This window comes from Limulus polyphemus, unplaced genomic scaffold (assembly GCF_000517525.1).
Source record: "Limulus polyphemus unplaced genomic scaffold, Limulus_polyphemus-2.1.2 Scaffold360, whole genome shotgun sequence".
Taxonomy (NCBI): domain Eukaryota; kingdom Metazoa; phylum Arthropoda; class Merostomata; order Xiphosura; family Limulidae; genus Limulus; species Limulus polyphemus.
The window spans coordinates 161,226-185,661 of record NW_013665970.1 but is presented as its reverse complement, the minus strand read 5'-3'; the positions used below and the strand labels follow the sequence as shown (position 1 = coordinate 185,661).

Genomic DNA, 24,436 nt, shown 5'->3' with positions numbered 1-24,436 from the left:
CTGTATTCAAACCAATATACTGATATCAGATACAAAGGCCAGACCCGACAGTCGCCGATCCCATTAGGTGAGCCACAGTATGGTGCTATCATGTTTTCCGACAGTGAGGATTTGACTCCGTAGATCGTGTGAGCAGGCTTAAAACTGTAGCAAGCGCACGCCGGAAGGCGTTATCTGCTCTCCACGGTATAAGCTCGCCTCGGGGTTTCTCTGCACTAACGATTCTTGAATGCAAGAAAGTCGCCCGGCCGACCAATAAGAAGGTACTAATGAGGGCGCTTCATAGCAGTTTGTTCTGGTATAGTACCTCAGCGTTTCGGATATACAGAAAGTAAAGCCAAGTCTTTGGTAAGAGTTTGAATCGTAGTTCTTGGCCGTGTTGGCATTTCTGATGTTCAGTGTTCATTGTTTAACTTGTTAACTGATTATCTATTATTGTTTTTTATTGTGCTTGGGTAATCGTATTAAAAGCGTCCTTTAGCGTCATATTTATGGATGGTAATAAGTAAGATAAAATTTAGTTTGCATCATATAGTCCTTCATTGTTTTAGCATTTGTACATCGTTTTAAATGACATATTTGGCATCTAGAATTCAGTAGTTGTATAGCTTAGGTTGCCGGACATTAGGACACAACTGACTGGATACCCCATGTGACGTCACTATGTAAGCAGTTTTTCCATCTTTATATTAACGAAGTACTATCTTGTTGTCTTATTGTTAATGCGTTAATCTATGAATGATCGAAACAGGATTAACACTCTTCCGTTACTATGCTGAAGAGGGCTGAGAATAACGTTTTGCAAAATGGAGATGAAATTGTAAAACGTCTTGCAATAATTTCGCATAACATACTCATTTTGTTAATACTAAAATAGATGTAACATATATGACGAGACTCAAATTTAGGCAAGTGAATTGTGTAGTCTTACCCTTCCAAGCTAAAGTTGTTGTTGTTGTTGTTTGCTTAGTGCAAACCTATACAGTGGGCTATCTGTACACCGAAGGGAATCGAACACAGGAGTTTAGCATTGTAAGTCGGTAAGTCCTAAACAAAAGACCTAACTTCGAATGGCGGTTGTTCTTGGGACTGTAACATTGGATGTGGGTGAATTAGCAGCTACAGTTAACCGATAGTTACAGAAGTGTTGGTCTAAGGCTTTTAAACATGGAATCAGTAGTTTTGTAAATTCAAAGCAATCCGAAAGTTCATTGTATAAGTGTCAGTTTGAGATTTTTATTTGTAAAATAGAGAAAGTATATTTGGTTATTGCTTACAGCATAAAGAAAACATTTCATTATTTTGTATATAATGAACAAATATTGTTAAGCCTGCTTGTCAGTAAGTAAGAAAAATGAGCTCCATTTATCGCAATACCAAGAAGATCGTTTAATGTCTACGTATGAAATACAGGCTCGGCCCACGTATAGTGATTACGTACTCAACTTACTTGTGTTAAAGAAACAGGAGCTATAGTAACAAGATTTTTAAAGTTGTGTTTATGAAAGTATTATTCATTGCTGAGTAAGTGATACACTTCTTACAGCAATAGTGTTGAAAACTTTTCATCACAATCGTTTGTAAGTGTCAAAGGTTACACATATAGATCCATAAAATATATAGCAATGGTTGGCAAATGCAAATCTACACAATGGGCTATCTGTTCTGTGCCCACCGCGAATATTGAAACCTGAATTTTAGCTTTATAATCTCTCAGACTTATCGCTGACTTGTAAATATACCTTTTTTCCCATTTTTCAAGAGATGAAATTCAGTGAAGATTCAATATCCATAAAATTACAGATTGGTGGAACAAAATAATCTTACTTATAACAAATTCTTATTTTAATGGGCACGAATGGTGTATTTATGATACTAGTGTACATAATTACGTAAAGGCGATATATATTCTTATAAACCGTTGTTGTTTTGTTTTTGATATGAGATTGAATCGAATGAAAGTGGCCGGATTCTGTGTTACACTCCACAAATATGTCTTTGATGTAAGATAAATATTACGTAGCAGTGTATCAAAAAGTCGTATAAGTTTTCTCTATTCTTTATTATTCTAAAGTAAGCTGTGTATCCAATCAGGACAGCAGTAAGAGGCGCACGTGGAGTTATATAGAAGTAATGCTTGAAAGAAAATACATCAGTGGAATTCTGGCACGTATTAATATACAAAGACATGGGAAAGTTATCATTTACCCATTTAAAACATAGATAAAAGCTTACAAGGAGCTGTATCGTGCGCGCGGCCACTGGGGAGACCACCCATTAAATCAATGCAGGTTTCTTATCAAATTAAGCAGTCTTAAATCACAGCTGTCCAGGTGGCAAGCGAGTTGTGGTAATCTTTAAACTGCCATATTCTTGGTTGGATGATGTAGTGGTTACCTCGGAAAAAATGAAGAGAAAAAGTTTCCATGTTAAGGCAAAAGCTTGTTTTATATTTCCTTCTTGGCTTTATTTAATTATTTATTTTAAATTTTGTTTTAACAGATCTTTTGATCAAACTATTTCATTTTATATTTCTTTCTCAATCTCATCTCATGTAAATCTGATCTCAATCTCGACCAATAAATAAAGAAATAAAAATAAAACATATCGATAGCAAACGCATAAATATATACAATCAATAACTTATATAACTTTTTAATTCAAAACAAATTTCCAATTTTCAAAGAACTGAAAAAACACTTTGGTAATAATTCTAAGAACTTATAACTGTAAACAAAGAATATGTACTAACATGTCAACCACACTATAATTGCCATATCCAGTGCCGACGAGGCCTTTCGAACAATACCTGGGCTCATTAGTGTAGAATCTTTAAAAAAATGTGTGTTTTAAAGTTTGGAGTACATTCAATCGGACATTTTCCTTGTATTTTAATATTAATTATTTTAGTCTCAAATTCTGGTTTCGACACAGAATAAAATGTTTGGTGCTGAAGTTTTGCAGTAAATTAAACTCTTTTACCACTCAGTTCAAACTTCCAAAAGTTGTTTGGTTAACACATCTGTGCTAGAAATTAAAGCATGATAAACATAACGCAGTTATAATGATCATAGATTATCCTTTTTGAGTGTAGTGTTTAATTGCTCAAATGCTTTTGTTGTTTCTCTTGCATTTAAGATAAGCCTTTAAGGTTTTGAATTATGTATTTAACAGGTGATAATATAAGTCAAGAGCCCTATTTACAGAGATTCCTTACGTGCACGAAGCGAAGCACGGGAAAGAAGTGGGGGCCTGGCGGTCCTTTAAAGGTAAGCCTTCTAGATGAATACGCCAGTATCTTTTCTTTCGGTAGCGTCTTCTTTCATTAAGAAAATCTACCGACACAAGATAGCAAGGGGGCCCAGTCCGACAAGGCCGTTGCTTGTCAGTTAGTCCACGCGTATCATTTGCAACTTTTAGTTTATTCGATGATTGAAACTTCCAGACCCCAACCTGAGGAGAAACAACGTAGACGTACAAGAATTACTTCCCGTTCACTGTCGGCAACCAAGCGAATGCTTTTGTAAGGCATAAACAAAAATGGATGTAACGAGACACATCTGACAAATTGTTTCTTAAACGTTTACTCATCTCGACCTTAACGCGTCGTTTACACAATACTGCATATTAATATTAGCTTGTTATACTGCCTTGTGGATGTTAAGTAATATCCGTTGTATCGTATTTGTTTTTCGTAACATGATTTTAGGATAACACTTGGTGAATATTAGACCGATACAAGTAAAACTGATTTATGGAGATAATTACCAAAGTTGTGTCTGGAGTTTCATAGCGTAATTTTTTCTAGTTTTCTAGGTCAAGTTAATTTTTCCTTTTTTTATTTTGTTCATGCAATAAATTTATGATTGCCTGTACAGCGGCTTGGTCACTTTTGTCTACTGCCTTGTCCTTTTGTAATCGTATGGGATGAAGAACTTGTAACGCACAGGCCTCGCAGTACGATTGCAGGCAAGCTCTCCATCACACTATCTCATGGTCTTAGTATTTCCATCTGTTTCCTGTCCTTCAAAGGGGCCATCTCCTCATTTATTGGGTTGATCGAAAATAAACAGATATATGTGTATTAAATTAATCCGATATTTATTTGTCTTTTATTCTACAAACTAATAGGCTAACTACGAATAACGACATCACAAGACCATGATACATTTGTATGGTTTTTATAAATAATCCGTTATTGATTTATTACAAATGACAAACTAATAGTAATTTTTTTAATTTGAGAATTATTCTAATTATTGCCCATTCCATTTTTTTTTTTACGAATTATTCGTTAGACTTGCGGGCGGAACACTGACATTCTGATCACATTGTGTCGGCATGCTGTTGCCTTGGGTAATTGGTGGAGTAATAGATTTTTGTTACTGGTCCGCTGAAAAAACAAGAGGATTAATCCGATTTCTAAAACAGTTAAGCCTAATAAATGTATTGTACATTTGGTAGGTGTGCATAATCTTTTTGTGTCTGTGTACTTATGATATAAGCAGCTGTTAAACAATCCTATAGTTTGGAAATGGTCAACAGGTAATCTTCATAGTTTCTGCTCTAAGTTGAAACACTTTTTTGTTTAGTATATCATTTGTTTTCCTTAACCGGTAAAACAAAACTATAAAATAATTAAATATCTTGCATTTTTGAGAAAATACAGTTTCATATTCAACTTTTGAGGAAAAAAAAGCTATTGGTCACATGTCCAAACATAAATATATTTGTATGCGTTTCACTATTGTAATATATATATATATATATATATATTTAGGCCCAATTATTAAAAATTAATGTAGACTAGAAATAAGTATAGACTAGGCAGTTAAAGTACACTTGGATAAACGTGTTGTAATATGAAAAAGTCGCTTCGCCTCTTATAGAAATGAGGGTTATCTTACAATCATATCATGTACGGAGAAGTCGCTTGGCAATTTATTTAAATGAAGGGTTATCTTATAGTCATATCATGTACGGAGAAGTCGCTTGGCAATTTATTTAAATGAAGGGTTAGCTTCCACTTACATCAGATACGGAGAAGTCGCTTTATTTAAATGAAGGGTTAGCTTCCACTTACATCAGATACGGAAAAGTCACTTAGCAGTTTATTTAAATAGCTTACTGTCAGAGTTCTGCTCGTTAATATAAGCAACAATTAGTCATTTAACTAAATATAGAGCTCGTTCATAAGCAGAGACAATTTCATATAGTGAAACGTTAATAAATATGACGTAACACGGTGTAACACTTCCGCTAGTAATTGTTATATGTTACTGATTGAACTTTAGTGTGATGTGTACATGTACACGAGTATGTGATTGTGTTTAATTAGTAACATGGGTAACTTTTCAATCAAGAAGGCTCATTTTATACATAGTACAAACTAAAATTAACTTGCTCTCCAAGAATGTAGACTAGCCCTTAATCTCTGTACGTTTCATAATTAATAACGAGTTTCCTGCATTGGTTATAAGCACTTGATTTTTTCCGTGTAATGAGAAGAGTCCATGAGGTATGTTTAAATGTACACATCACGGATTTATTCATTTAGCGATAAAAAAAGGCTTCTAAGAATACGGACATTTGGTGTAAAACCATATTTTGATGAGTGAAGAGAGGCTTAGATAAAAAATGTTAAAATATAATGAGGAACTTAAGACACGATTATCACGATGTATGGGCTTACTGGATAGCGACAATGTACTGATTTTGTATTTTTTGTTTTTTTTATAGGTTTCACAAAACGTAGAACAAATCCTATGCTCAGTGCTATATTTTACCAACGCTGTGAAGAAATGTTTCAGTGTTCGGTAGTCAACCGTCCACTAACATTCAACAACTGTCTGTTGCCATAAGTTGTTTAGCTCTTGTGCTGTTCGAACATTTCTTAACTCAGTGACTGTTCACCTGAAACATCGTAATACTATATCAAGCAGTATTTTATAGATGATATTAATTTCCGTTATAAACGCAGATATTATATAATCGCTCTTTTTTTTTTACCTTTTCTTACACGATAGCGTAGTGATATATTCAAACATGCGGAGTAAGTAGGACTATCTGCCATTGCTACATTCTCAGTGTCGTGTGCATTTACAGGTTTGCGGTGTACATGTGAGTGAACAAGTGTCCGCATATGGACATGTGAAGAGGTGTGTGTGTGTTTTATCTCTCTAATTTCTGTATTTTTTCGTTTTTTATTATAAACTGCACCTAGCTTTATACGTAAAATGTTATAAGCTTTACAAGGTCGAATTATTATGTGTTAAATGTACATATGGATTCACCGTAGTTTTAGTAGTGGATCTCGGAAAGTAATGGATTTAAACTAGATATGTCTAAGATGGACTAATTTCTTCATTGTTGAAAGTTTAGAGACTCCTTTATGACAATAAGCTCTTAGTGTAAAGGATATTAAACATGCACATACACGTTTAAGCCCTTCGTAACAGCCAACTTCATAGAGTAGTAGAAACCATTTTAAAGACAACCTTTTTACACTAAAGTCATTACAGTGTAGAGAAGCATAATCGAGGTTAAAAATAAGAATTTTTACGATTGTAAAACTTTAAATACTATAACTGCTTTCTTTTTATTTGTTAGTATGTAAAATCTGAATAATAAACTAACTCACTTAAATGTTATCTTGGGAAATCTGAGTTTCCAACGGTACACTGCCTGCTTAAAAAAAAACTCGGACATATAAGGATTTCATGGACACTAATGTTAGGATATGGGTATGATCTGTGTGCGGTACGCACTGCCTGCTTAAAAAAACTCAGACATATAAGGATTTCATGGACACTAACTAATGTTGGGATATGGGTATGATCTGTGTGCGGTACGCACTGCTAACAGCATACATTATATCACATGTTGATAAGGAAACTAAATAAACTGAAGTTTGTACTTTATGAACTGATATACTTTGTCATGTATTTTGACAAATAAATATCTGGACTACTTGTCTCTTTAAACGCATGCTTACTAATCTCGAGTGTCTATTATAAAATGATTTATTATCCAAAGAACTTTGTTTTCGGATATAACCAAGTGTTTGAAACATAAACGAATCACTTGTCGAGAAGACCACAACACTTAACCAACAGTTACACATTCTATCAGGAGTTGGATAGTTACACATAAACAAATCTCCTAGGATGTCAGTTTCTTGTTAATACAGTATACATTCAGTCACATTATTTAACCCTTTGGGCATCACAATGCATAAGCTAACTCTTTAAAAAGGATAACATACAATTATCTTCAAATATACATTTGGTATTCATATAGAAACAAGTATACTGTTTATATGTAATTACTTTTTTTAGAAAAATGTAACAAGTGTTTGTATCTTCTGCATAGAGCTTCAAATAAAAGTCACCATCGATTAAAAAGTATGGATAACTTTAAAATGCAAGGATGCACCTGTATACATAGAGCCATTTATTTACTCGCGAAGCGTTTCGTGTTGAGACTAGGGAATTGTTCCCCAGAACCTCACACGCAAACGTCTATCAAAATTGATCCTCATATATATATATATATATGTTTGTTTGTGCCCCATTGTTACTGTTTGTGAGGTATGTTTGTTTCTATGTGTATTCGTACACGTGTGTGGGCTTGATACTGTTTTGTCAATGTATATATGTATATGTCTATACCCAAGTATTTTGTATGTGTAAGGTCTCTTGAGGAGTGTGCTTCCATGGTTTATTAGAGAAATCCCTCCCTCTGTTGCTGTTGTGATTGGGCTCTGTTTAAACATAATGTACTTCCCAAACCAATTTCAAATTATATATTAGAAACCGTACTTGAACTCTGCATGCGCGCTCATTACAGCAGAGCACGTGCTGTGGGGTGTGGTCAGCGCTGATGGCGTGACTGTTCAGTAATGAAAGATTTTCCCTTCATATACGCCACTTGTTTTTTGATCCTGTAATAAATTTCGTATGTGTTTTATAATGTAGAGCAGTGTCTGTTTCTTCTATGTCTGCTTATACATCTCTCTCTCTCTGTTTCTTTAACTGTGTCTGAAATGTCTCTCTGTCTATCTTTACGTCGGTTTTTATACCTCTTGTTTGTACGTGTCATTTCCCTATTTGTTCTTTGATCGCACTCGTTATCCACGTTCTGTTTTCTTTATGTTTGCTTCCCAGTTCGTCTTTCGAACTTTATTTATCATTACATAGCAAGAACAGATACTTTGTATTTTTACATGCTTATCTATCTATTTATATACAGGCATAATTAGATTTCACTATCATTCATCTATTTAACGCCCCTCCAGTGGCACAGCGGTATGTCTGTGGACTCACAACGTTAGACTCCGGGTTTCGATACCCGTGGTGGGCAGACCACAGATAGCCCATTGTGTTGCTTTATGTTTAACTTCAAATAAACAAACTATTTAACGCCCCCTCCCCACTGGCTCAGCAGTAAGTCTGAAAGCTTATAACGCTAAAAACTGGGTTTCGATACTTGTGGTAGGCACAGCACAGATAGCCCATTATGTAGCTTTGTGCTTAACAACAATAAACAATCTATCATCACATCAAAACTGATCATCTAAAAATATTAATTTTTGTGTTTTTAAGAAGTCTATATTCTAAAATAAAATAACGTATTAGGGGCGCAGACAAAAAAAAATGAAAGTTATACGCATGCGTAATAAAAAAAAGTCCTAATTAGCATGGATGTTTATACCATATCAATTAAACTTCGTTTCAGAGACATCTACAGCTACAGTCTATTTCCGTATAAAATAACACGACCATTGCTAAACCACAATGCCTTACAATGTCGTGCAAACGTCGAGAAAGAGCTGTAGATATGTGTAGTTGTTGGCACATCAACGTGATAGTCTCCTTCCTAGGAGACTTTTGTTTATCACCTTGGAAGACCATGCCCGGAAGCTGTCTTCTGATTCATTTCCTGTTATGTGTAGCTTCAAAATATTGCGATGTTGGTACCACACATACACACACACACAAAATTACTTAAGTATACACGCTTGGTGTTATCGGTTCATACTTGCCAGAATGAATTTATCGAATAATTCTAAACTATTATTAAAAAAACAAGGGATTATTCTTGTTTGTTCAATAAAAATAGTTTTCATTTTTTCGTTTACATAAAATATAGCCTTCGTTAGTCTATTACAGCACTTGTATTTTTGTATCTTAGAAACTTGATAACGAAGGTGTTTTAAAAATAAATCGGCAGCGATTTTCCTAGATAATGAAGTTGAACAAAACTTGCAACCTTAATAAGTTTTCTTTTTTTGAATTTACAAAAATAAAAAAAAGACGGCGCAGTACGTTTAGATTAATTAACTCGCAATTTTTTTTTTTACGTCTTCATTGTATTTTATTTATATAAGAATAACAAACACTAGTCTGTTTCCAGATGAAATCTGAAGTTCTAAAGATACACTCCCTAAGTGACGGGGAAACATTATATGAGGTGTGAGTTCAAGAAGATAAAGATGAAGTTGACACTGGTACACAAGATCACTTGTGTACAAAGACAGAGAGACTGATTGATCTGTAAATTCCTTTAGCAATTTCCTGCGAACAAGTGGCTACAGATAGTGTAAAGAAAACTTAGGCTTGCGTTTGTGTTGATAATTAAGTTTCACCCAAAATTTTGATATTCGATTTTTTTTTTATGATGAACTGGAGATTATTTTATTTAAATAATTTATTTGGTGGCGATAACCCAATACTTCATTACATCGTGGCATATCAAGCAGCAAGCAGTCAATAATCAGGTACGTAACATAACAAAATGGTGGTGAACTAGTGATAACTTACTAACGTCTTTCCTGTCTTTTTTTTTATATTAAGTACCATAATAATTAAACTTTTTATCCCACCGTTGGAGTTAATTTTTTGTAATCAAATCGAGTAAATAGGATTAGAAGCAATTATAATTACGATCACTAGTTCTGTGTCAAATCACGCACATACGCGTAAAATTCAACTTCAGTCTATAATTTTGAAATTTATCATGTAAATTTCACGAGTGTTTGTTGATAAGCACGAAGCTATACGATGATTTCGCTGTGTTGTGCCCACTGCGAGGATCTAACTCCGAATTTTAGTGTTTGAATTATCGAGCTTACCACTGAGCCATCGGGGGGCTAGTACACGGGGGAAACTGACTGTATTCGAATTTTTGTTCTAGTGTTAAAGCGTGATTAGTGTAACAATCAAATAACAGTGTAAATTAATCGTTGGGTATATATATATATCTTTGTGCTTTATTACAAACAAACAAACACCATTAGATGACTGAAAGGCATTACGGCGTTGATATAGTATGTCAAGACAAGCTCGAAGGAGAGAAAATTATATCTTGCAAGAGATAACATACTACCTAAAAACATAAATAAAAATTAGAAAATTTGTTTGTTCGTTTGTTTTGAATTTCGCGCAAAGCTACACGAAGGTTATCTGCGCTAGCTGTCCCTAATTTAGCAGTGTAAGAGGGAAGACAGCTAGTCATCACCACCTACCGCCAACTCTTGGGCTACTCTTTTACCAACGAATAGTGGGATTGATTGTCATATTATAACGCCCCCACGGCTGAAAGGGCGAGCATGTTTGGTGTGACGGGGATTCGAACCCACGACCCTCAGATTGTGAGTCGAGCGCCCTAACCACCTGGCCATGCCGGGCCCAAAATCAGAAAGAAACGGATGTGGGTCGCCCACCACGGGTATCGAAACCGGGTTTCTAGCGTTGTAAGTCCGCAAACATACCACTGTGACACTGGGGGAGGCGGATGTTCTATAGTTGTAGATGAACTATTGAGATCTTCAATATCTTGTGTATTGAGCTGATGAGATGGTTCATTGGTGAGTTAGCTGAACTGGATGAGTTTGGATAAATGTTCATAAACTAACGAACTTCTCGCTTCTTAAACTTATTTCAATTTCATAAAACTTTAATAAAAGAAAGCAATAAAGAGTGATCAATTTAGATCCCGAAACGAATATCACTTACAGTCTAATAACAAAATTGGACATTTTAAGCCTTTATAAATGAAATCGTTAACAGCTTTCTTTTTGTATCAACAGAATGATCATGTTATTGATCATTTTATTTGGATTTAATTAATATTTGATAAACGTTTTAAATATGGATAGATTGTTGACATTATACTTCTGAACAGAAAAGATGAAAAATATTTTGTAATGGGAAACACGTGCACGCATGAAAGAAACGTTATATTTCCATTTCATTTTTGTTGTTGGTTATTTCAATATCCGTCATTCAAATACGAAATATCCGGTTTCATTTTTGAACGTTAGAACATATTTGCCCTAAGATGACGTAGTTGAAAAACCTCAGCACTGGTGGCTTATTTACGTAATTAGCGCATAAAACTTACCGCCTTTTACGTCATGGACTTCGTGACGTTTTAGGGGGCGTCAATTATTTTCTGCACGTGTAACATCTATGCTCTATACAATGATGTTTTCGATTTGAGTTCTGGTCTATACCTGGTCCTTTCCGATGAGGTATAGGTTTTAGATAGCATATTTTAGCACACACCATACAAATTAAGGCTAATAATACTAATAAATTACCGTATTAAGGCTAATAAATATTAGAAGAAGAAGAAGAAGATAACAAATATTGTTTACAGCAATACGGAAATATTTAGACTATTGTAGATTCTAAGGAAAAGGAGCTCCAAATCCTACTTGATAAGATAACGTGACAACTTGAGGGCACGGCATCATGACGAGTGGCTTACTCATATAATGTTATACTGGATATTTACTTAAAAGCGGAAACTAGAGTCTAAGTACATGGATTTCCTTTTAGAGTATGGAAGTACCTGAAGACATGCAATAATTCTGGATTTCACCAAAGTAAGTAGTACATTCCTTCAGCCTGAACTTAATCTCTCGCTCTCTTTACGTGGTTATCCCGAAATCTCGTTATTCGAGAGCGAAATACATATATCTTGGAACGAAAATGTGTTCATCTTGCTTATGTGCACTTTCCAGCAGAGATATGTAAGATTACATAGATATAGTTGAATAATATCATTTATACGTAAGTCTTAATCAAAGACTGGAGTTTCCTATAAAGTCGGTTTTTCGAGTATTTTTGTAAAATTGTGGGCGTACGAAAAATGGCCTGTAAATTGAAATACTTACTCTGGTTTTCACATTTTAAGGTTTGTTTGTTTGTTTGTAGTTAAGCACAAAGCTACATAATGGGCTATCTGTGCTCTGCCCACCATGGGTATCGAAACCCAGGTTCTAGCGTTGTAAGTCCGCAGACATGCCGCTGTGCCACTGGGGGGGGGCATTTTAAGGTATAGAGTAGAGACGAATAACAGGACTTTTTTTCAAATATTATGTAGTGTTAAAACACTAAGAAATTTCAGTATGATATTTAAACCATCTAGCCACGCGGTTTCAACACACAGTAAGAGAATGTCTAGTTTAGTAATTCAAAACTATATATATTTACAGATAACATGACGGACAAACTGATGACTAAACGGACAAACGGTTTGGGAAAAAGTGGACAACCAGTTTCTTGTTTAAAGTTATCACAGAACAAGCAAACCTAAGAAAAGCTGCTTTATAGACATCGATGTGTATAGTGCAGTGAGCTTCTTAAAATGAATGAATAATCGGTTAGGCGAACAATTGTGATATATTTCATCAGATTCCGCTATTACATACAGACCACCAGCAGAAGCAAGACGGTAAACACGTAATGAAGCGTATCGGTAAAGTGAATGCATCGTTACGTTTCGTCTTCTACAACTCTTTCAAAGTTACGCTATTAGGCCTTGAGGGCTGTTTTGTCAACTGTGTTAACAGCTATAACCTCGATTCTCAACCTTCGTGTATTACATACATGTGCACATCCATGGTGTCTCCACCAGAGAGTGGGGAGGCCAAACGGGTCATGGAAGCTTTTACAGAAATTAAAATGATGTACGGCCTTTTATTATTGCTCGATCAGACCAAATAATAAAAAAGAAACTTCGTGTTTATCGTGTAGAATCATTCATACCATGACACTCCTCTGAACCCTATTTTTCAGTCTGTCATTCACGTATGTGCAGCACTTTGACTGTAACAGACATCAAGATTAGATCTAAAAATTAAAAATAACATTTAACTGTATCTGCTCTGTTCCGTGAAATGCATTTTTAAGTATGAAATTGTGATACATATAATGTTTTTCACTTTTAAAGATAAAATACCGCCATTTTAGTTAATATTAACTTTGACTCCAGAACATGTATTTATTTTGTTACAAGGGTTACATGACTTCCACCTTGAGTTATTTCGTACTCTTTTTCTTAAAGAATAAACAAAAAGTCTAGTATACATGAAACCCATTTACCACCACTGACAAGGTGTAATTTTATAAACTAAATTGTCACTCATGATTTTAGTTTTTCAGAAAAACTGCATGATCTGGTTAACTTGTTAGATCTAATTTAATTGAATGGCACGGCAGGTATTCAGGTATGTTTGGTTGAGTATTAACGGAATAGCCCCTCGTAAGGTTGATTAACGGAGAAAAAAAACACAAAAAACCTGTTAACTGTTACAGATGTCGCTCTTTTAAAGTTTATTCCCACCCACAAGCGGTTCAGAGGTACGTCAGAGAGCTAAAAGCGCTAGAAATCGGATTTCGATACCAGAGTACAGATAGCCCATGTAGCCTTGTACTTAACAACAAACAAACAAACTACTTTTAAGTTTACAAGATCTATTTGAAGTATACGCTATGTATTGTTAAAGTTTCATTGTAATTTTTCTGTGCATGAATTATGTTTGTTTGTTTTGAATTTCGCGCAAAGCTACACGACGGCTATCTGCGCTAGCCGTCCCTAATTTATCAGTGTAAGACTAGAGGAAAGGCAGCTAGTTATCACCACCCACCGCCAACTCTTGGGCTACTCTTTTACCAACGAATAGTGGGATTGACTGTCACATTATAACGCCCCCACGGCTGAAAGGGCGAGCATGTTTGGTGAGACGGGGATTCGAACCTGCGACCCTCAGATTGCGAGTCGAGCACCCTAACCACCTGGCCATGCCGGGCTCCTTGTGCGTGAATTATAGAAGGTCAGAGTTCTCAATAGGAAGAAAACAAGCGTGGAGTCATCAGAATCGTAAGAGTTCGTTAATACAGAAATTTAGTAATTTCAGTAGTTTCATTAGCACATCTTGAAATTTTATAGTTTTCAAATACTTTCTTCTAATTTTTAAATTGGATAGTTAAAGTTGTCAGCAGTAATTCTACTTGAGTACATTGGATGGCTAGTTACAGAGTTTGCTTTTGTAAATTATACAGTGTTTAGTGTTTAGATACTGTCGTAGTTGGTGTTTGGCAAGGCACGACGACATATTAGCTCTTTTGGTGTTCATAGATCTCGTGGTCTAACGTTGTCTTTGACAGACGATTTAGGCTGTGTTTTCATGATGATAGAAGGTTGATAATGGACTCCATCAACCTTAGAAGTACTGAATGCCCTGGACAAGAGAGTCGGATGGCAACGACGTTTCGGGTAACTTTCGTAACCCACCTTCAGATCTCAAGTAGAAAAAAAGCATCATAGTGGTCCAGTGGCATGAACAACTAGAAAGCTGGGATTATAGTGATACAGTTGCATGAACAATTAGAAAGCTGAGTTATAGTGGTACAGTTGCATGAACAACTAGAAAGCTGGGTTACAGTGGTACAGTTGCATGAACAACTAGAAAGCTGGATTATAGTGGTCCAGTGGCATGAACAACTAGAAAGTTGGGTTACAGTGGTACAGTTTCATGAACAACTAGAAAGCTGGGTTACAGTGGTACAGTTGCATGAACAATTAGAAAGCTGGATTACAGTGGTACAGTTGCATGAACAACTAGAAAGCCGTATTATTGTCCACCATTGTCCAAGAACTTCAACTAATGGCTGTTCCATCCACCACACTCATATCATTTGAAACATTTTACCTGCCACAACCTCCAACATTTTGTTACTATATTTTCAACAACGTTATGCACGAACGCAATCATCTGAACAACAGTATTAATCAAATCTCTTCCATTGCCCCTTTCCATAAAAAAAAAAATCGAACAAAAACCACTTAAGGTAGTTCTAGACTGATTTGATAGAGTTATGAGTAGTAATCTATTAATTCTTTTTACCCAACTTAAAGGTTTAGCCATACAACATTGAGCAGACAACTACAGTAATTCCGACCGATGTTTAATCAAGATGACTTGAAACAAGCCAGTTTTAGCATAGTTTGTGAAGCTGGGATAATTTGTTCTATTGTTCAGTCTAAAGAGCTTCAAGAAATATTGGATTCATTAACCCATGATAATTTCCATTTAATATAAAGATATGCATCTACGAGTAAACTAGGTGCACTTTGACAGAAGTTTTTTTTTAAAAAGTGTCCCACGAAGCTGGAAAGATCCGGTTTGATGCTAGACAGACTGAACGTTATAAGAAGTAACAGAATCACCAGAAGGGCTATATTAATGCATCTCGTGACTAAAAAAATATATGAAAATTAAAAATACAAATCAGTCGACAAAATCCATCGAGTTTTGCTTCAGTGAGATAATTCAAGTATGGGAAAAAATTGTCAAGCGTGGAAAAAAAAACAGCCAAATATTTCAAAAGACATTAAAAACGGTAATTGAATTGCAGTATACTAGACACGACAAAGAGAGGTGAGCGAAAATATGGTCATAACATGAGTACAAACAAAAAATGACTCCTGGATTAAATAGAGTAATGCACTGCTAAGATTAATACAACTATACTTATTCAACAGTTAGTGTGAACGTAGAAAGAAATTGTTATATGTTGGTTGATGATAGTCATGCTGGACCTACAGTAAGTAATGTTCAAGAATGAAATGAAAATTTGCTTTAAAAGATGAAGCTAATGGTTACGCTATTATAGAAAGGACACTAAAAGTAAGCCTCACCTCAAGTTTTATTTTCCTTGTCCAAAATGACAAAGTGGGGTTAATTATAGAAACAGCCGATTCACGTACAGTAGTAGCAAACGATGAGTAACTACGACTAAATGATCCCTGTATCGTTTGTATTATACATTATTACAGAAAATACAGAAGTATTTTGTATTTACTTTAAACAGAGCAATACAGCTTGATTTAAAGGTACTTTATTACTTACTCTTCATAATTCAACAAAGTTATTTGGTTACAGTTTGATTTTCCCAGTTTCCATATGAGTCCATACATCCTCAATAATATTCATATCTGGACTTTGTGCAGGTCGAACGAGGTTTAAGAGTGTTCCATCTGCTTATCTTCAGCTATAGGTATCGTTTCACCAATTTTCTGTAGGCTTAGGATCACTGTCTTGCTCGAAGATGAATCCATGCCCAATAAGTTTCTGTGGGAATGGCATAATGGATAAACATTTGGCTGTACATGTCAGCACTCACGGTGCCATCAGTTATGTGCAGACTTTTAACACCAGTGGCTGAGATGTATTGTATTGGTCCTCAAGCACTTTTAACTGTTGATGTTGTGTGTTGACCATGATGCTGTTCTCCTTTCCGAAATCGAACAAAGTATCGTTAATCTGTCCTAAAGAATTTGATTTGCGATTCATCTATAAAGAACACCTTCTCCCAGCTTTTCTCATCCCATTGTTTAAAGTCTGATGTAATTTTAGCCTTGTGGTTTGATTGACTATTTATAAAGCAGTGGTTTTGGAGTAGCTCCACATCCACTGAGACTACTTCGTGCTAATGTGTTTCTTATTGTTCTGAAAGTAAAATTCATATCTGTACTTACAGATAAGTCATTCGAAAGATTTCTAATGGATTGCCATGTATAACGTAAAGAACATGCCCGGTGCTACTTAACATCAATTTTTGAAGAGTTTGGGCTTTTATACTTTGAGCACTTCTATTATCAGCAGTGCCAGTTTCACGTACGTTCTTCACGTTTCTTTATGCGACATGCATGAAGTAGGTAGGCTTCATCAATCAAAACTTTTATTCTACACATTTTTCATGTTTATTTTGTCTCTGGAGCCATGAATACATTCACCACACTACTGCTGAGAATAGTATGTATATCTTTACTTTTATAGGTATTATTCTTGTCTGCTAATGTCTGACTGATTGGATTACAGCCAATCACAGCGTTAACAATTGACACGTTCCTGTACTGTGGTGCGTTCATTTTCATAGAATGATAGAGAGGAATCCCATAATATTTACATTTTATACCCATTTTATTGACTATTCCTGTAAGTGTTTCCACTACTGTGTATACATAAAAGATAATCTCTTAGTGAGATGATAGACAATTTAAAGAAATATTACTGTTGACTAAAATTTTACTCACACGGTTTTGTGATAAATGGTGATAAATCCCACTATTCTATGCGTTTTTTCTACATGAAGAATAAATAGAAAGATTACTAGGGAAAGAAACAACGAAATCAACATCGAAGGAACCAAGCCGCAGACTCAGAAGTTATTGGTTAGTGATGAAGTTAAATGTTTACATTTGGTCTATCATTAGCTGGATTAAACGTGAAGAAGGAAAACCATCTTGACAGGCATAACTCTGTCCAGTCAACAGACTAGGATATATTGGTCTCAGTGGGATTTGGTTGATTCCTGTGACAACTTCCTGTCCACAAAGTGGGATAGTAAGGCGAAAAGGACAGTTTCAGTTGATAGTACCAAGATGGCTTCAGTTACAAGTATGTCATCACATCCATAATTTTTCAACAGCTAGGCATGGTGGTATTAAAAAGATTTTGAAGAGAGTACTTGTGAAAAACATCCTACTGGTTTGGATGTTGTTAATATAGGAAAAGTAGTATGAAATCTGGGATGATGTAAAAGGAAGGATCCTAGGGATTTGTACGGTGGATAATTCATTAATCACAACAATATTGCTTAGAGTTCAATTGTTTTGTTGAATTTCACGCAAACCTGCACGAGGTCTGTCTGTACTAGACGTCCATAATTTTAGAAATGGTAGAGTAGAGGGAAGGCAGCTAGTCATTACCACTCACCGCCAACTCTTGTGCTAATCTATAATGACGAATAGTAGGGTTGACCTTAAATTACGATGCTTCCACGGTTGAAATCGCGAGCATATACGGCGGCGAGTGTTTCAGGTTGAGTACCAGTTAAATTTATGCTGATCAAGTAAGAACTTTGAATTAGTTCTGTTTGCCAAAAATAATTGAAACTCAGTGAACAAAAAAAAACTCAAAGATAACTTAATACCACTCGTATTTCTTCGTGTAGAAAGGAAGAACGGTGCAACTATGTGGTCTTAAACGAGCTAGCAATGTTTGTGGATGGAAGATAACAGTCTGATATCAAAATACGTTATTCATGCTGATAAACTACAGATCTCCAGCACTTAAGGTTACAAATTATACACACTCACATTTCATGTTGAGTTGAAGAACTGGAGGTGCTATTAGACTTTCTTTGCTGTAGTAGCCTTGATGTCGAAAATGAGTAGCAAAACTACATAAGTTTCAACTTTGATTTCAGAAATGCAATCAAGGTTGTCAGTTATTTTACCTTATATAAAAGATACAAAACTGGGTTCCAGAGTCGAGGAATGATGGGGCTATGGACCCCCCCCCCCGTTATTATGCATTACATAATTCTAGTACGTTTAAAATCATTGTATAATTGATCGAGTTTTGTTATTGTTACTTTACTCATTTTTAATTGTCATCTTTGTACATATTCTACATTTATTCAAACAAAAGCCAACGTTTTCTAGTTTTTCTTTCATTATTTGGATTTTGGTGCTCCATAAATACCAAGATTTCAAAAGATTAGCTGTTGAAACATAAATTTCAATGCATTTGTTTCAAAACAAACAAAAGTCTGGTAACTGAATTAAAAGGGAAACCCTGTACAAATATAATCAGAGAGAAAAAAAAAAGTCTACAGGAAAATCGAATAGACATTAACTGATCACATCCAGATGGCAAAGCACACAAATTTACAGATGACCGGCTTACTCTGACAGAGACGAAAAACAGGGTGGGAATAAGATGTCGTTTAGTTGCAGCCGTTTGGTGACTGCTTGAGTCAGGGTTAGCTCCTTCGAGTTAGCATATGATCTCATTCCTCTTACTTAGACCAGTGACTTATACGAGTATAATGTTGTAAATTACGTGCACCATGTATAACCAGTTCTGTGTATCATCGCTATTGTCACAAAGTAGGGATATCTTGGTTGATTTGTTGAGTAAAAAATCTCTGAGCGATGTACATATGAATCTTACTGAAATATAACGCACAGTCAGTCGTAATTGTGTTGGAACGTTATTCTATCTTAGTTCAATGAAGACAAGTCATATATCATTATTTAAAAAACTTTAACTAAACGGCCTTAGAACAGTATAGAAGTATCATAAAAATTTGATCATAGCCTGTTCTTCAAATGACAGTACAAGAAGTTAGGTTAATAACATTATTTTATGCAGTCGACTAATACTCGAAACTGTGAACAGCTGAGCTTTGAAAGCGACTGTTTTGATTTGATTGTTAGTAAATGTAGGCATATAATTAATTATTTATCCAAATATTCATAACATTTACTTTGATAATACGCTTGCATGAGTTGTTGCATGTTTAATTCAAATTCATTAGGCCAACACACTTTATAAGATTGACGTAATCACTTTTGTATTCATATTTGTTTCGAAGAATGATCATTGGACAGAAAGTGTAATTTTCATTTTTCTGTTTCATTAACTCTTTCTTAAACATAGATAACGACGACCCCTTTCATATCCTTTTTAGAATTTTTATTTCTAAACAATTTCCATTGCTGTGCAGTACTCTGGGGGAAAAAAGATATGGAGTGGGTAAACTAATCTTTCTGACAGTTGGGGCTAGTCAGGCCGCGGATGACGTAGTTGGCACTGACACACTAACTGAGAAGCGAATGAAAACAGTTTACTCTCAACTACACCATTTTGGTAGAAAAGCAAAATTTTGAATATCAAGTACTGAAGAAATGTGTGCACTACGAGAGGTGTAGTGGAATTTTAGGACACGCATACTTGAATGTTCTTGTGGTATGTAGGATATATTAGCTCTGCTACACGTTGTGTGAGAGGTTAATTTTTTTGAAAGGATATTCAGTGTTTCGCCTATACGATTTGATTAAATTTAAATTTTGTGAAAAAAAGAAATAAAGAAGCCGCTTGGTTGTGAAATAAATTAATGTTTAATTGTGTGCTTAGTAAGAGCGTGCATGGACAAAAAAAAAGTAGGGAAAAAGAAGAGAGATAACTAGAGATAAAGAGTTTACGTGACCGAGAGCTTCGAATTCCAAGACCAGCAAAGAACTATGCAAAAGCCGTCAACTTCTTGGGAAGTCCAATACAAACATAACAGACAAGCTGCCAGATACTAGACAAGCCTCTTCTTTTCGTTATTGCCTGTGGTTATCTGTTTGAGCTAGAGGTTAAGAGAGATGGATTGACTGTAAGCCAAAATGGCTGATATATTCAACTAACATAACTAAATAGTTCCGTACTCGTTTCGTGGTATCTATGATCGTACATATATATTAAAGATAAAACGTTAACCTAAATACTCCTAACTTTAGCTAGTTCAGTGTTAGTTATTATAGTTTTCATCAATCATTGCTTATCTACGTTTTAGACAAAGAAAAGTATGTGGATATTATAATGCGGTTGGATGTATAGAGAGTAAACAAAATACAGTTTTCAGATTGTTCTAATTATTTTTTTTTGGACTGGATGATGCTACTTACACCTAATACTGGATAAAAACAATTATGACAACAATAACGGAAAGACAGTGTTTCCTTTTCATTGCTTGTAGTATTTACAAGTTGTTAAAACGAAGCACAAAATTATTTATGCATTGAAATGAATCTATTGCGGAGTGAACCGTGTTCAAACCCGTTGAAAGTGGAAAGAAAAACGTTCATAATATTGTCATGTAAGTATTTTGTTGCATGTAAACTGGTGTAACTTTAGTTTCAAAAATGTGTGAGAGAGGATTGTTACTAAGCTCTGACAGAACATATTCTATTGTTATTGAAATTGGAGGGATCTACTGTAAAAGAAAAAGTGAAGGGAATATGTCCCCCAATCTTTAGGGTAAATTTTGCCTATGCACGGAAATAACGAGATCAGTTTATAGTAAAAAGAGCAAGTAGTTTAGCGTCATTAGAAACTATGGATGGGAAATTAACAAAAAATTTATCTTTCTCTGATGAAAGTGGGCTACACTGAAAAAATAGACGGTCTGATGTTTCCCTTAAATATATATACATGCCGTATAACAGAAAGTTAAGCACCGTTTAGTAGGTATTTTCGTTGACAAAAACCATGTTTGCTAAATCTAGAAAATATATTTTTAAAAGACATTTGGCTGTTATTTTTACTTTTATGTGAGAAGCAGTTATTTACGATATTATTCTGTTGTATCCTAGCTAGCCTGATGAGCACAATGGCTCATAGACACTGGATATAGCAGATATGATGTGATTGACGTATTATTACATCCTTTTTGTTTTCACTCGCTCTCAGAACCACATGTTTTGGTTAATAGTAACAAATCAGGGATTGTATGATTGAATCAAATATGGTTAAAGTAACAAATCAGGGATTGTATGATTGAATCAAATATGGTTAAAAGTAACAAATCAGGGATTGTATGATTGAATCAAATATGGTTAAAGTAACAAATAAGGGATTATATGATTGAATCAAATATTCTTATTTTCTAAAAGTAATAATTGATTTGACTCGTTTGAAGTTACGCACAAGTCTACACAATGCTCTACTCACCACGGGTATAGAAACCCGGATTCTAGCGTTGTAACTCCGCAGACATACCACTGTTCCATTGGAGGGCCTAAAAGTAATAAATTACAACAAATGTTTTGATAAATAGTAGTCACTTGCGGATGGTATGTTTGAATCAAACATTTTGTTTCATTATAATTTGATTTTCTGATTACTTTGAATACTTCTTCAATAACAAATCACTTATAAAATACAATAAACTAAACCCGAAGAGTTTGCACACAACCTTCCGTACATTCTGCATAACAGAGTATAACTTTAGCTTTTTCCTTGGGGAACTGTTGCTGGCTGTTTCTTGGCAGAACAAGTTTTGAATGCAGTGATTAAGACTGATGATTTGCTGGCTGTTTCTTGGCAGAACAAGTTTTGAATGCAGTGATTAAGACTGATGATTTGCTGGCTATTTCTTGGCAGAACAATGTTTGAATCCAATGATTAAGACTGATTCCCTTAAAAAGGAAGACTGCCAAGAACTATCTTACTATAATATAACATTTTGCAATAAATGAACAGCCCCCTATTTTGTATACTATATATATATATATATATACACACACACACACACATATACCTACGTTCAGAGATTATTTTTGTATACACGGTTAATATAAAATTCTGCAATAAATGACCAGTCCCTATTTTGTATACTATATAGAAATGAATAAAACCCTATAACCCGAGCGCTTTCTAAAGGTGGACCTTTCTTCTTCAGGGGCAAGCTGGTTATAGGGTTATAGGATTTTTATTCATTGTATAGTATACATATATATATATATATACATACACCCACGTTCAGAGATTCTTTTTGTATACACAGTTAATATAAAATTCTGCAATAAATGACCAATGCTAACTACGTCTTTTAAATGAGTTATCCGTGTTCATAACTTCGGCTTCTTTTGCAATACGTTTTAATTTCATTCGATTTGCTCAGTTTTTGAGTTAAACAAATAAAATGAATATCTTTATTTTACAATGAACACAGAAAATATCACCGAGTTAAAATTCGGTGTGTTGAGTGTTCTTAAACGTAAAAATAAACTGTGCCCTAATTGTTATCCTCAAATGAACATGGAAGCAGTGTGACAAGGTGGCATTGCACTTTGAACTCGTAGTCGGATGATTGCAAGTTCGAGGACGCTTCGGTGTTGTGCCTTTGAGCAAGACACTTTACCTCAAGTGCTTTAGTCTACCTAACTGTATGATGGGTATCAACTGGTAGTTGTGTGTGTGTGTGTGGGGGGGGGTAATTGATGATGAACTGACATCCCATCCAGGAAGGAATGTGTCACCGTCCTCAATTTGTTTGTCCCAATTAAGCCGAATTCAGTAGCGGAACCTATGTTCTATCTATCTTGGCATGGGAGGAATTTGACCTTGACCTTGAATTAAAATAAAAAAAAGTTTGCTGTTAAATGAAAAGGTCATCAAGGAGCTACTTGCGCTTTAGCTACCTCTGGAAATCGAACCCTGGATTTTAGCGTAATAAGCCTCCACGTTTATCGCTGAGTCACCGGCGCACAAGGGATAAAGAGAAAGAAGGGAACCGTATTTGGGCGTAAGGGGTCAAGTACTTTCTGACCTCTTCCATCGTCTATACTTATCATCCTGATTAAGTTCGTCACGTGTTTCTATAATCATCCAGCGGCTTGTTTAGGATGGTTCCTAAAACTAAACTTCATTTATATAAATCACGAGCAGACAACCTTCATTCAGTAAAGTTAAATGTCTGATTTACATGCAATGAAAAAATGGATTACGCAGCTTAAAAAATGCTAAAAGCATATGGCTTAGTTTATTATATGTATATTCTCTACTTTCTATTACACTTCTTAAATTTCGGCTTTGATGACATTCTAACGTGTTTTTGTATGTTTTTCACTCGGTGTAGTAGCTTTGCTTGCACTATGAGGTGTTTTACTTGGATTTCCTACTAAAATAAATCTGACACAAAACGCCATGTACGCTCTTTCTAAACAGAAAAACATATAGTCATTTTCTGTTAGTAATGACTTTACGGTCGCACGAGGGATAAACGCATACGGCAATATATTACTATGTTGTTTAAACGGAGAAATTTATGAAAATTAAGTTATTTTTCCACCACACGCCCATATTCGACCATGAATCAACGTATTATATCCTCCTACGTATTATTTTTCATCGTCTCAATTCATATCGTAAGTTACCATATAATGTTATCTTATGATTAAAATGTTGTAAAACAACCAAGCTTTAGTGTCACATTATATGTGTATCCTAAATATTCAATATTAAACTTTACTTGAAGTTTACTCTTGGAAAGACTTTACAATGCGAAATTTAGCTCAAATGGTAAAATGCTCGCTTGACGTGGGAGAAGTACTGGATTCAATCCTGCGATTACCAGAAGCTGATATTTTTTCCTACAGGCTAACTAATAAATGGTTACTTTCCCAAAAGGATCTAGAAACATAGCATTATATATATTATGTGGTATTCGATAAGAAAACAAACGGTAGTTGTAGTTGTTTGAAGTTAAGCACAAAGCTACACAATAGGCTATCTGTGCTCTGCCCA

At 35.0% G+C, this 24,436-nt stretch overlaps 1 protein-coding gene across 1 annotated transcript in view; it reads left to right on the top strand.

Annotated features, from left to right (window-relative positions):
* The first annotated feature begins 361 nt into the window (after positions 1-361).
* Positions 362-24,436, top strand: part of LOC106457672 (plexin-B-like) — an 88,247-nt gene continuing 64,172 nt past the window's right edge. The window contains exons 1-3 of the mRNA XM_022383692.1: positions 362-665; positions 3,175-3,269; positions 5,740-6,158. The gene's annotated coding sequence lies outside the window, so the exon portion shown is untranslated. The remainder of the gene's footprint in view (positions 666-3,174; positions 3,270-5,739; positions 6,159-24,436) is intronic.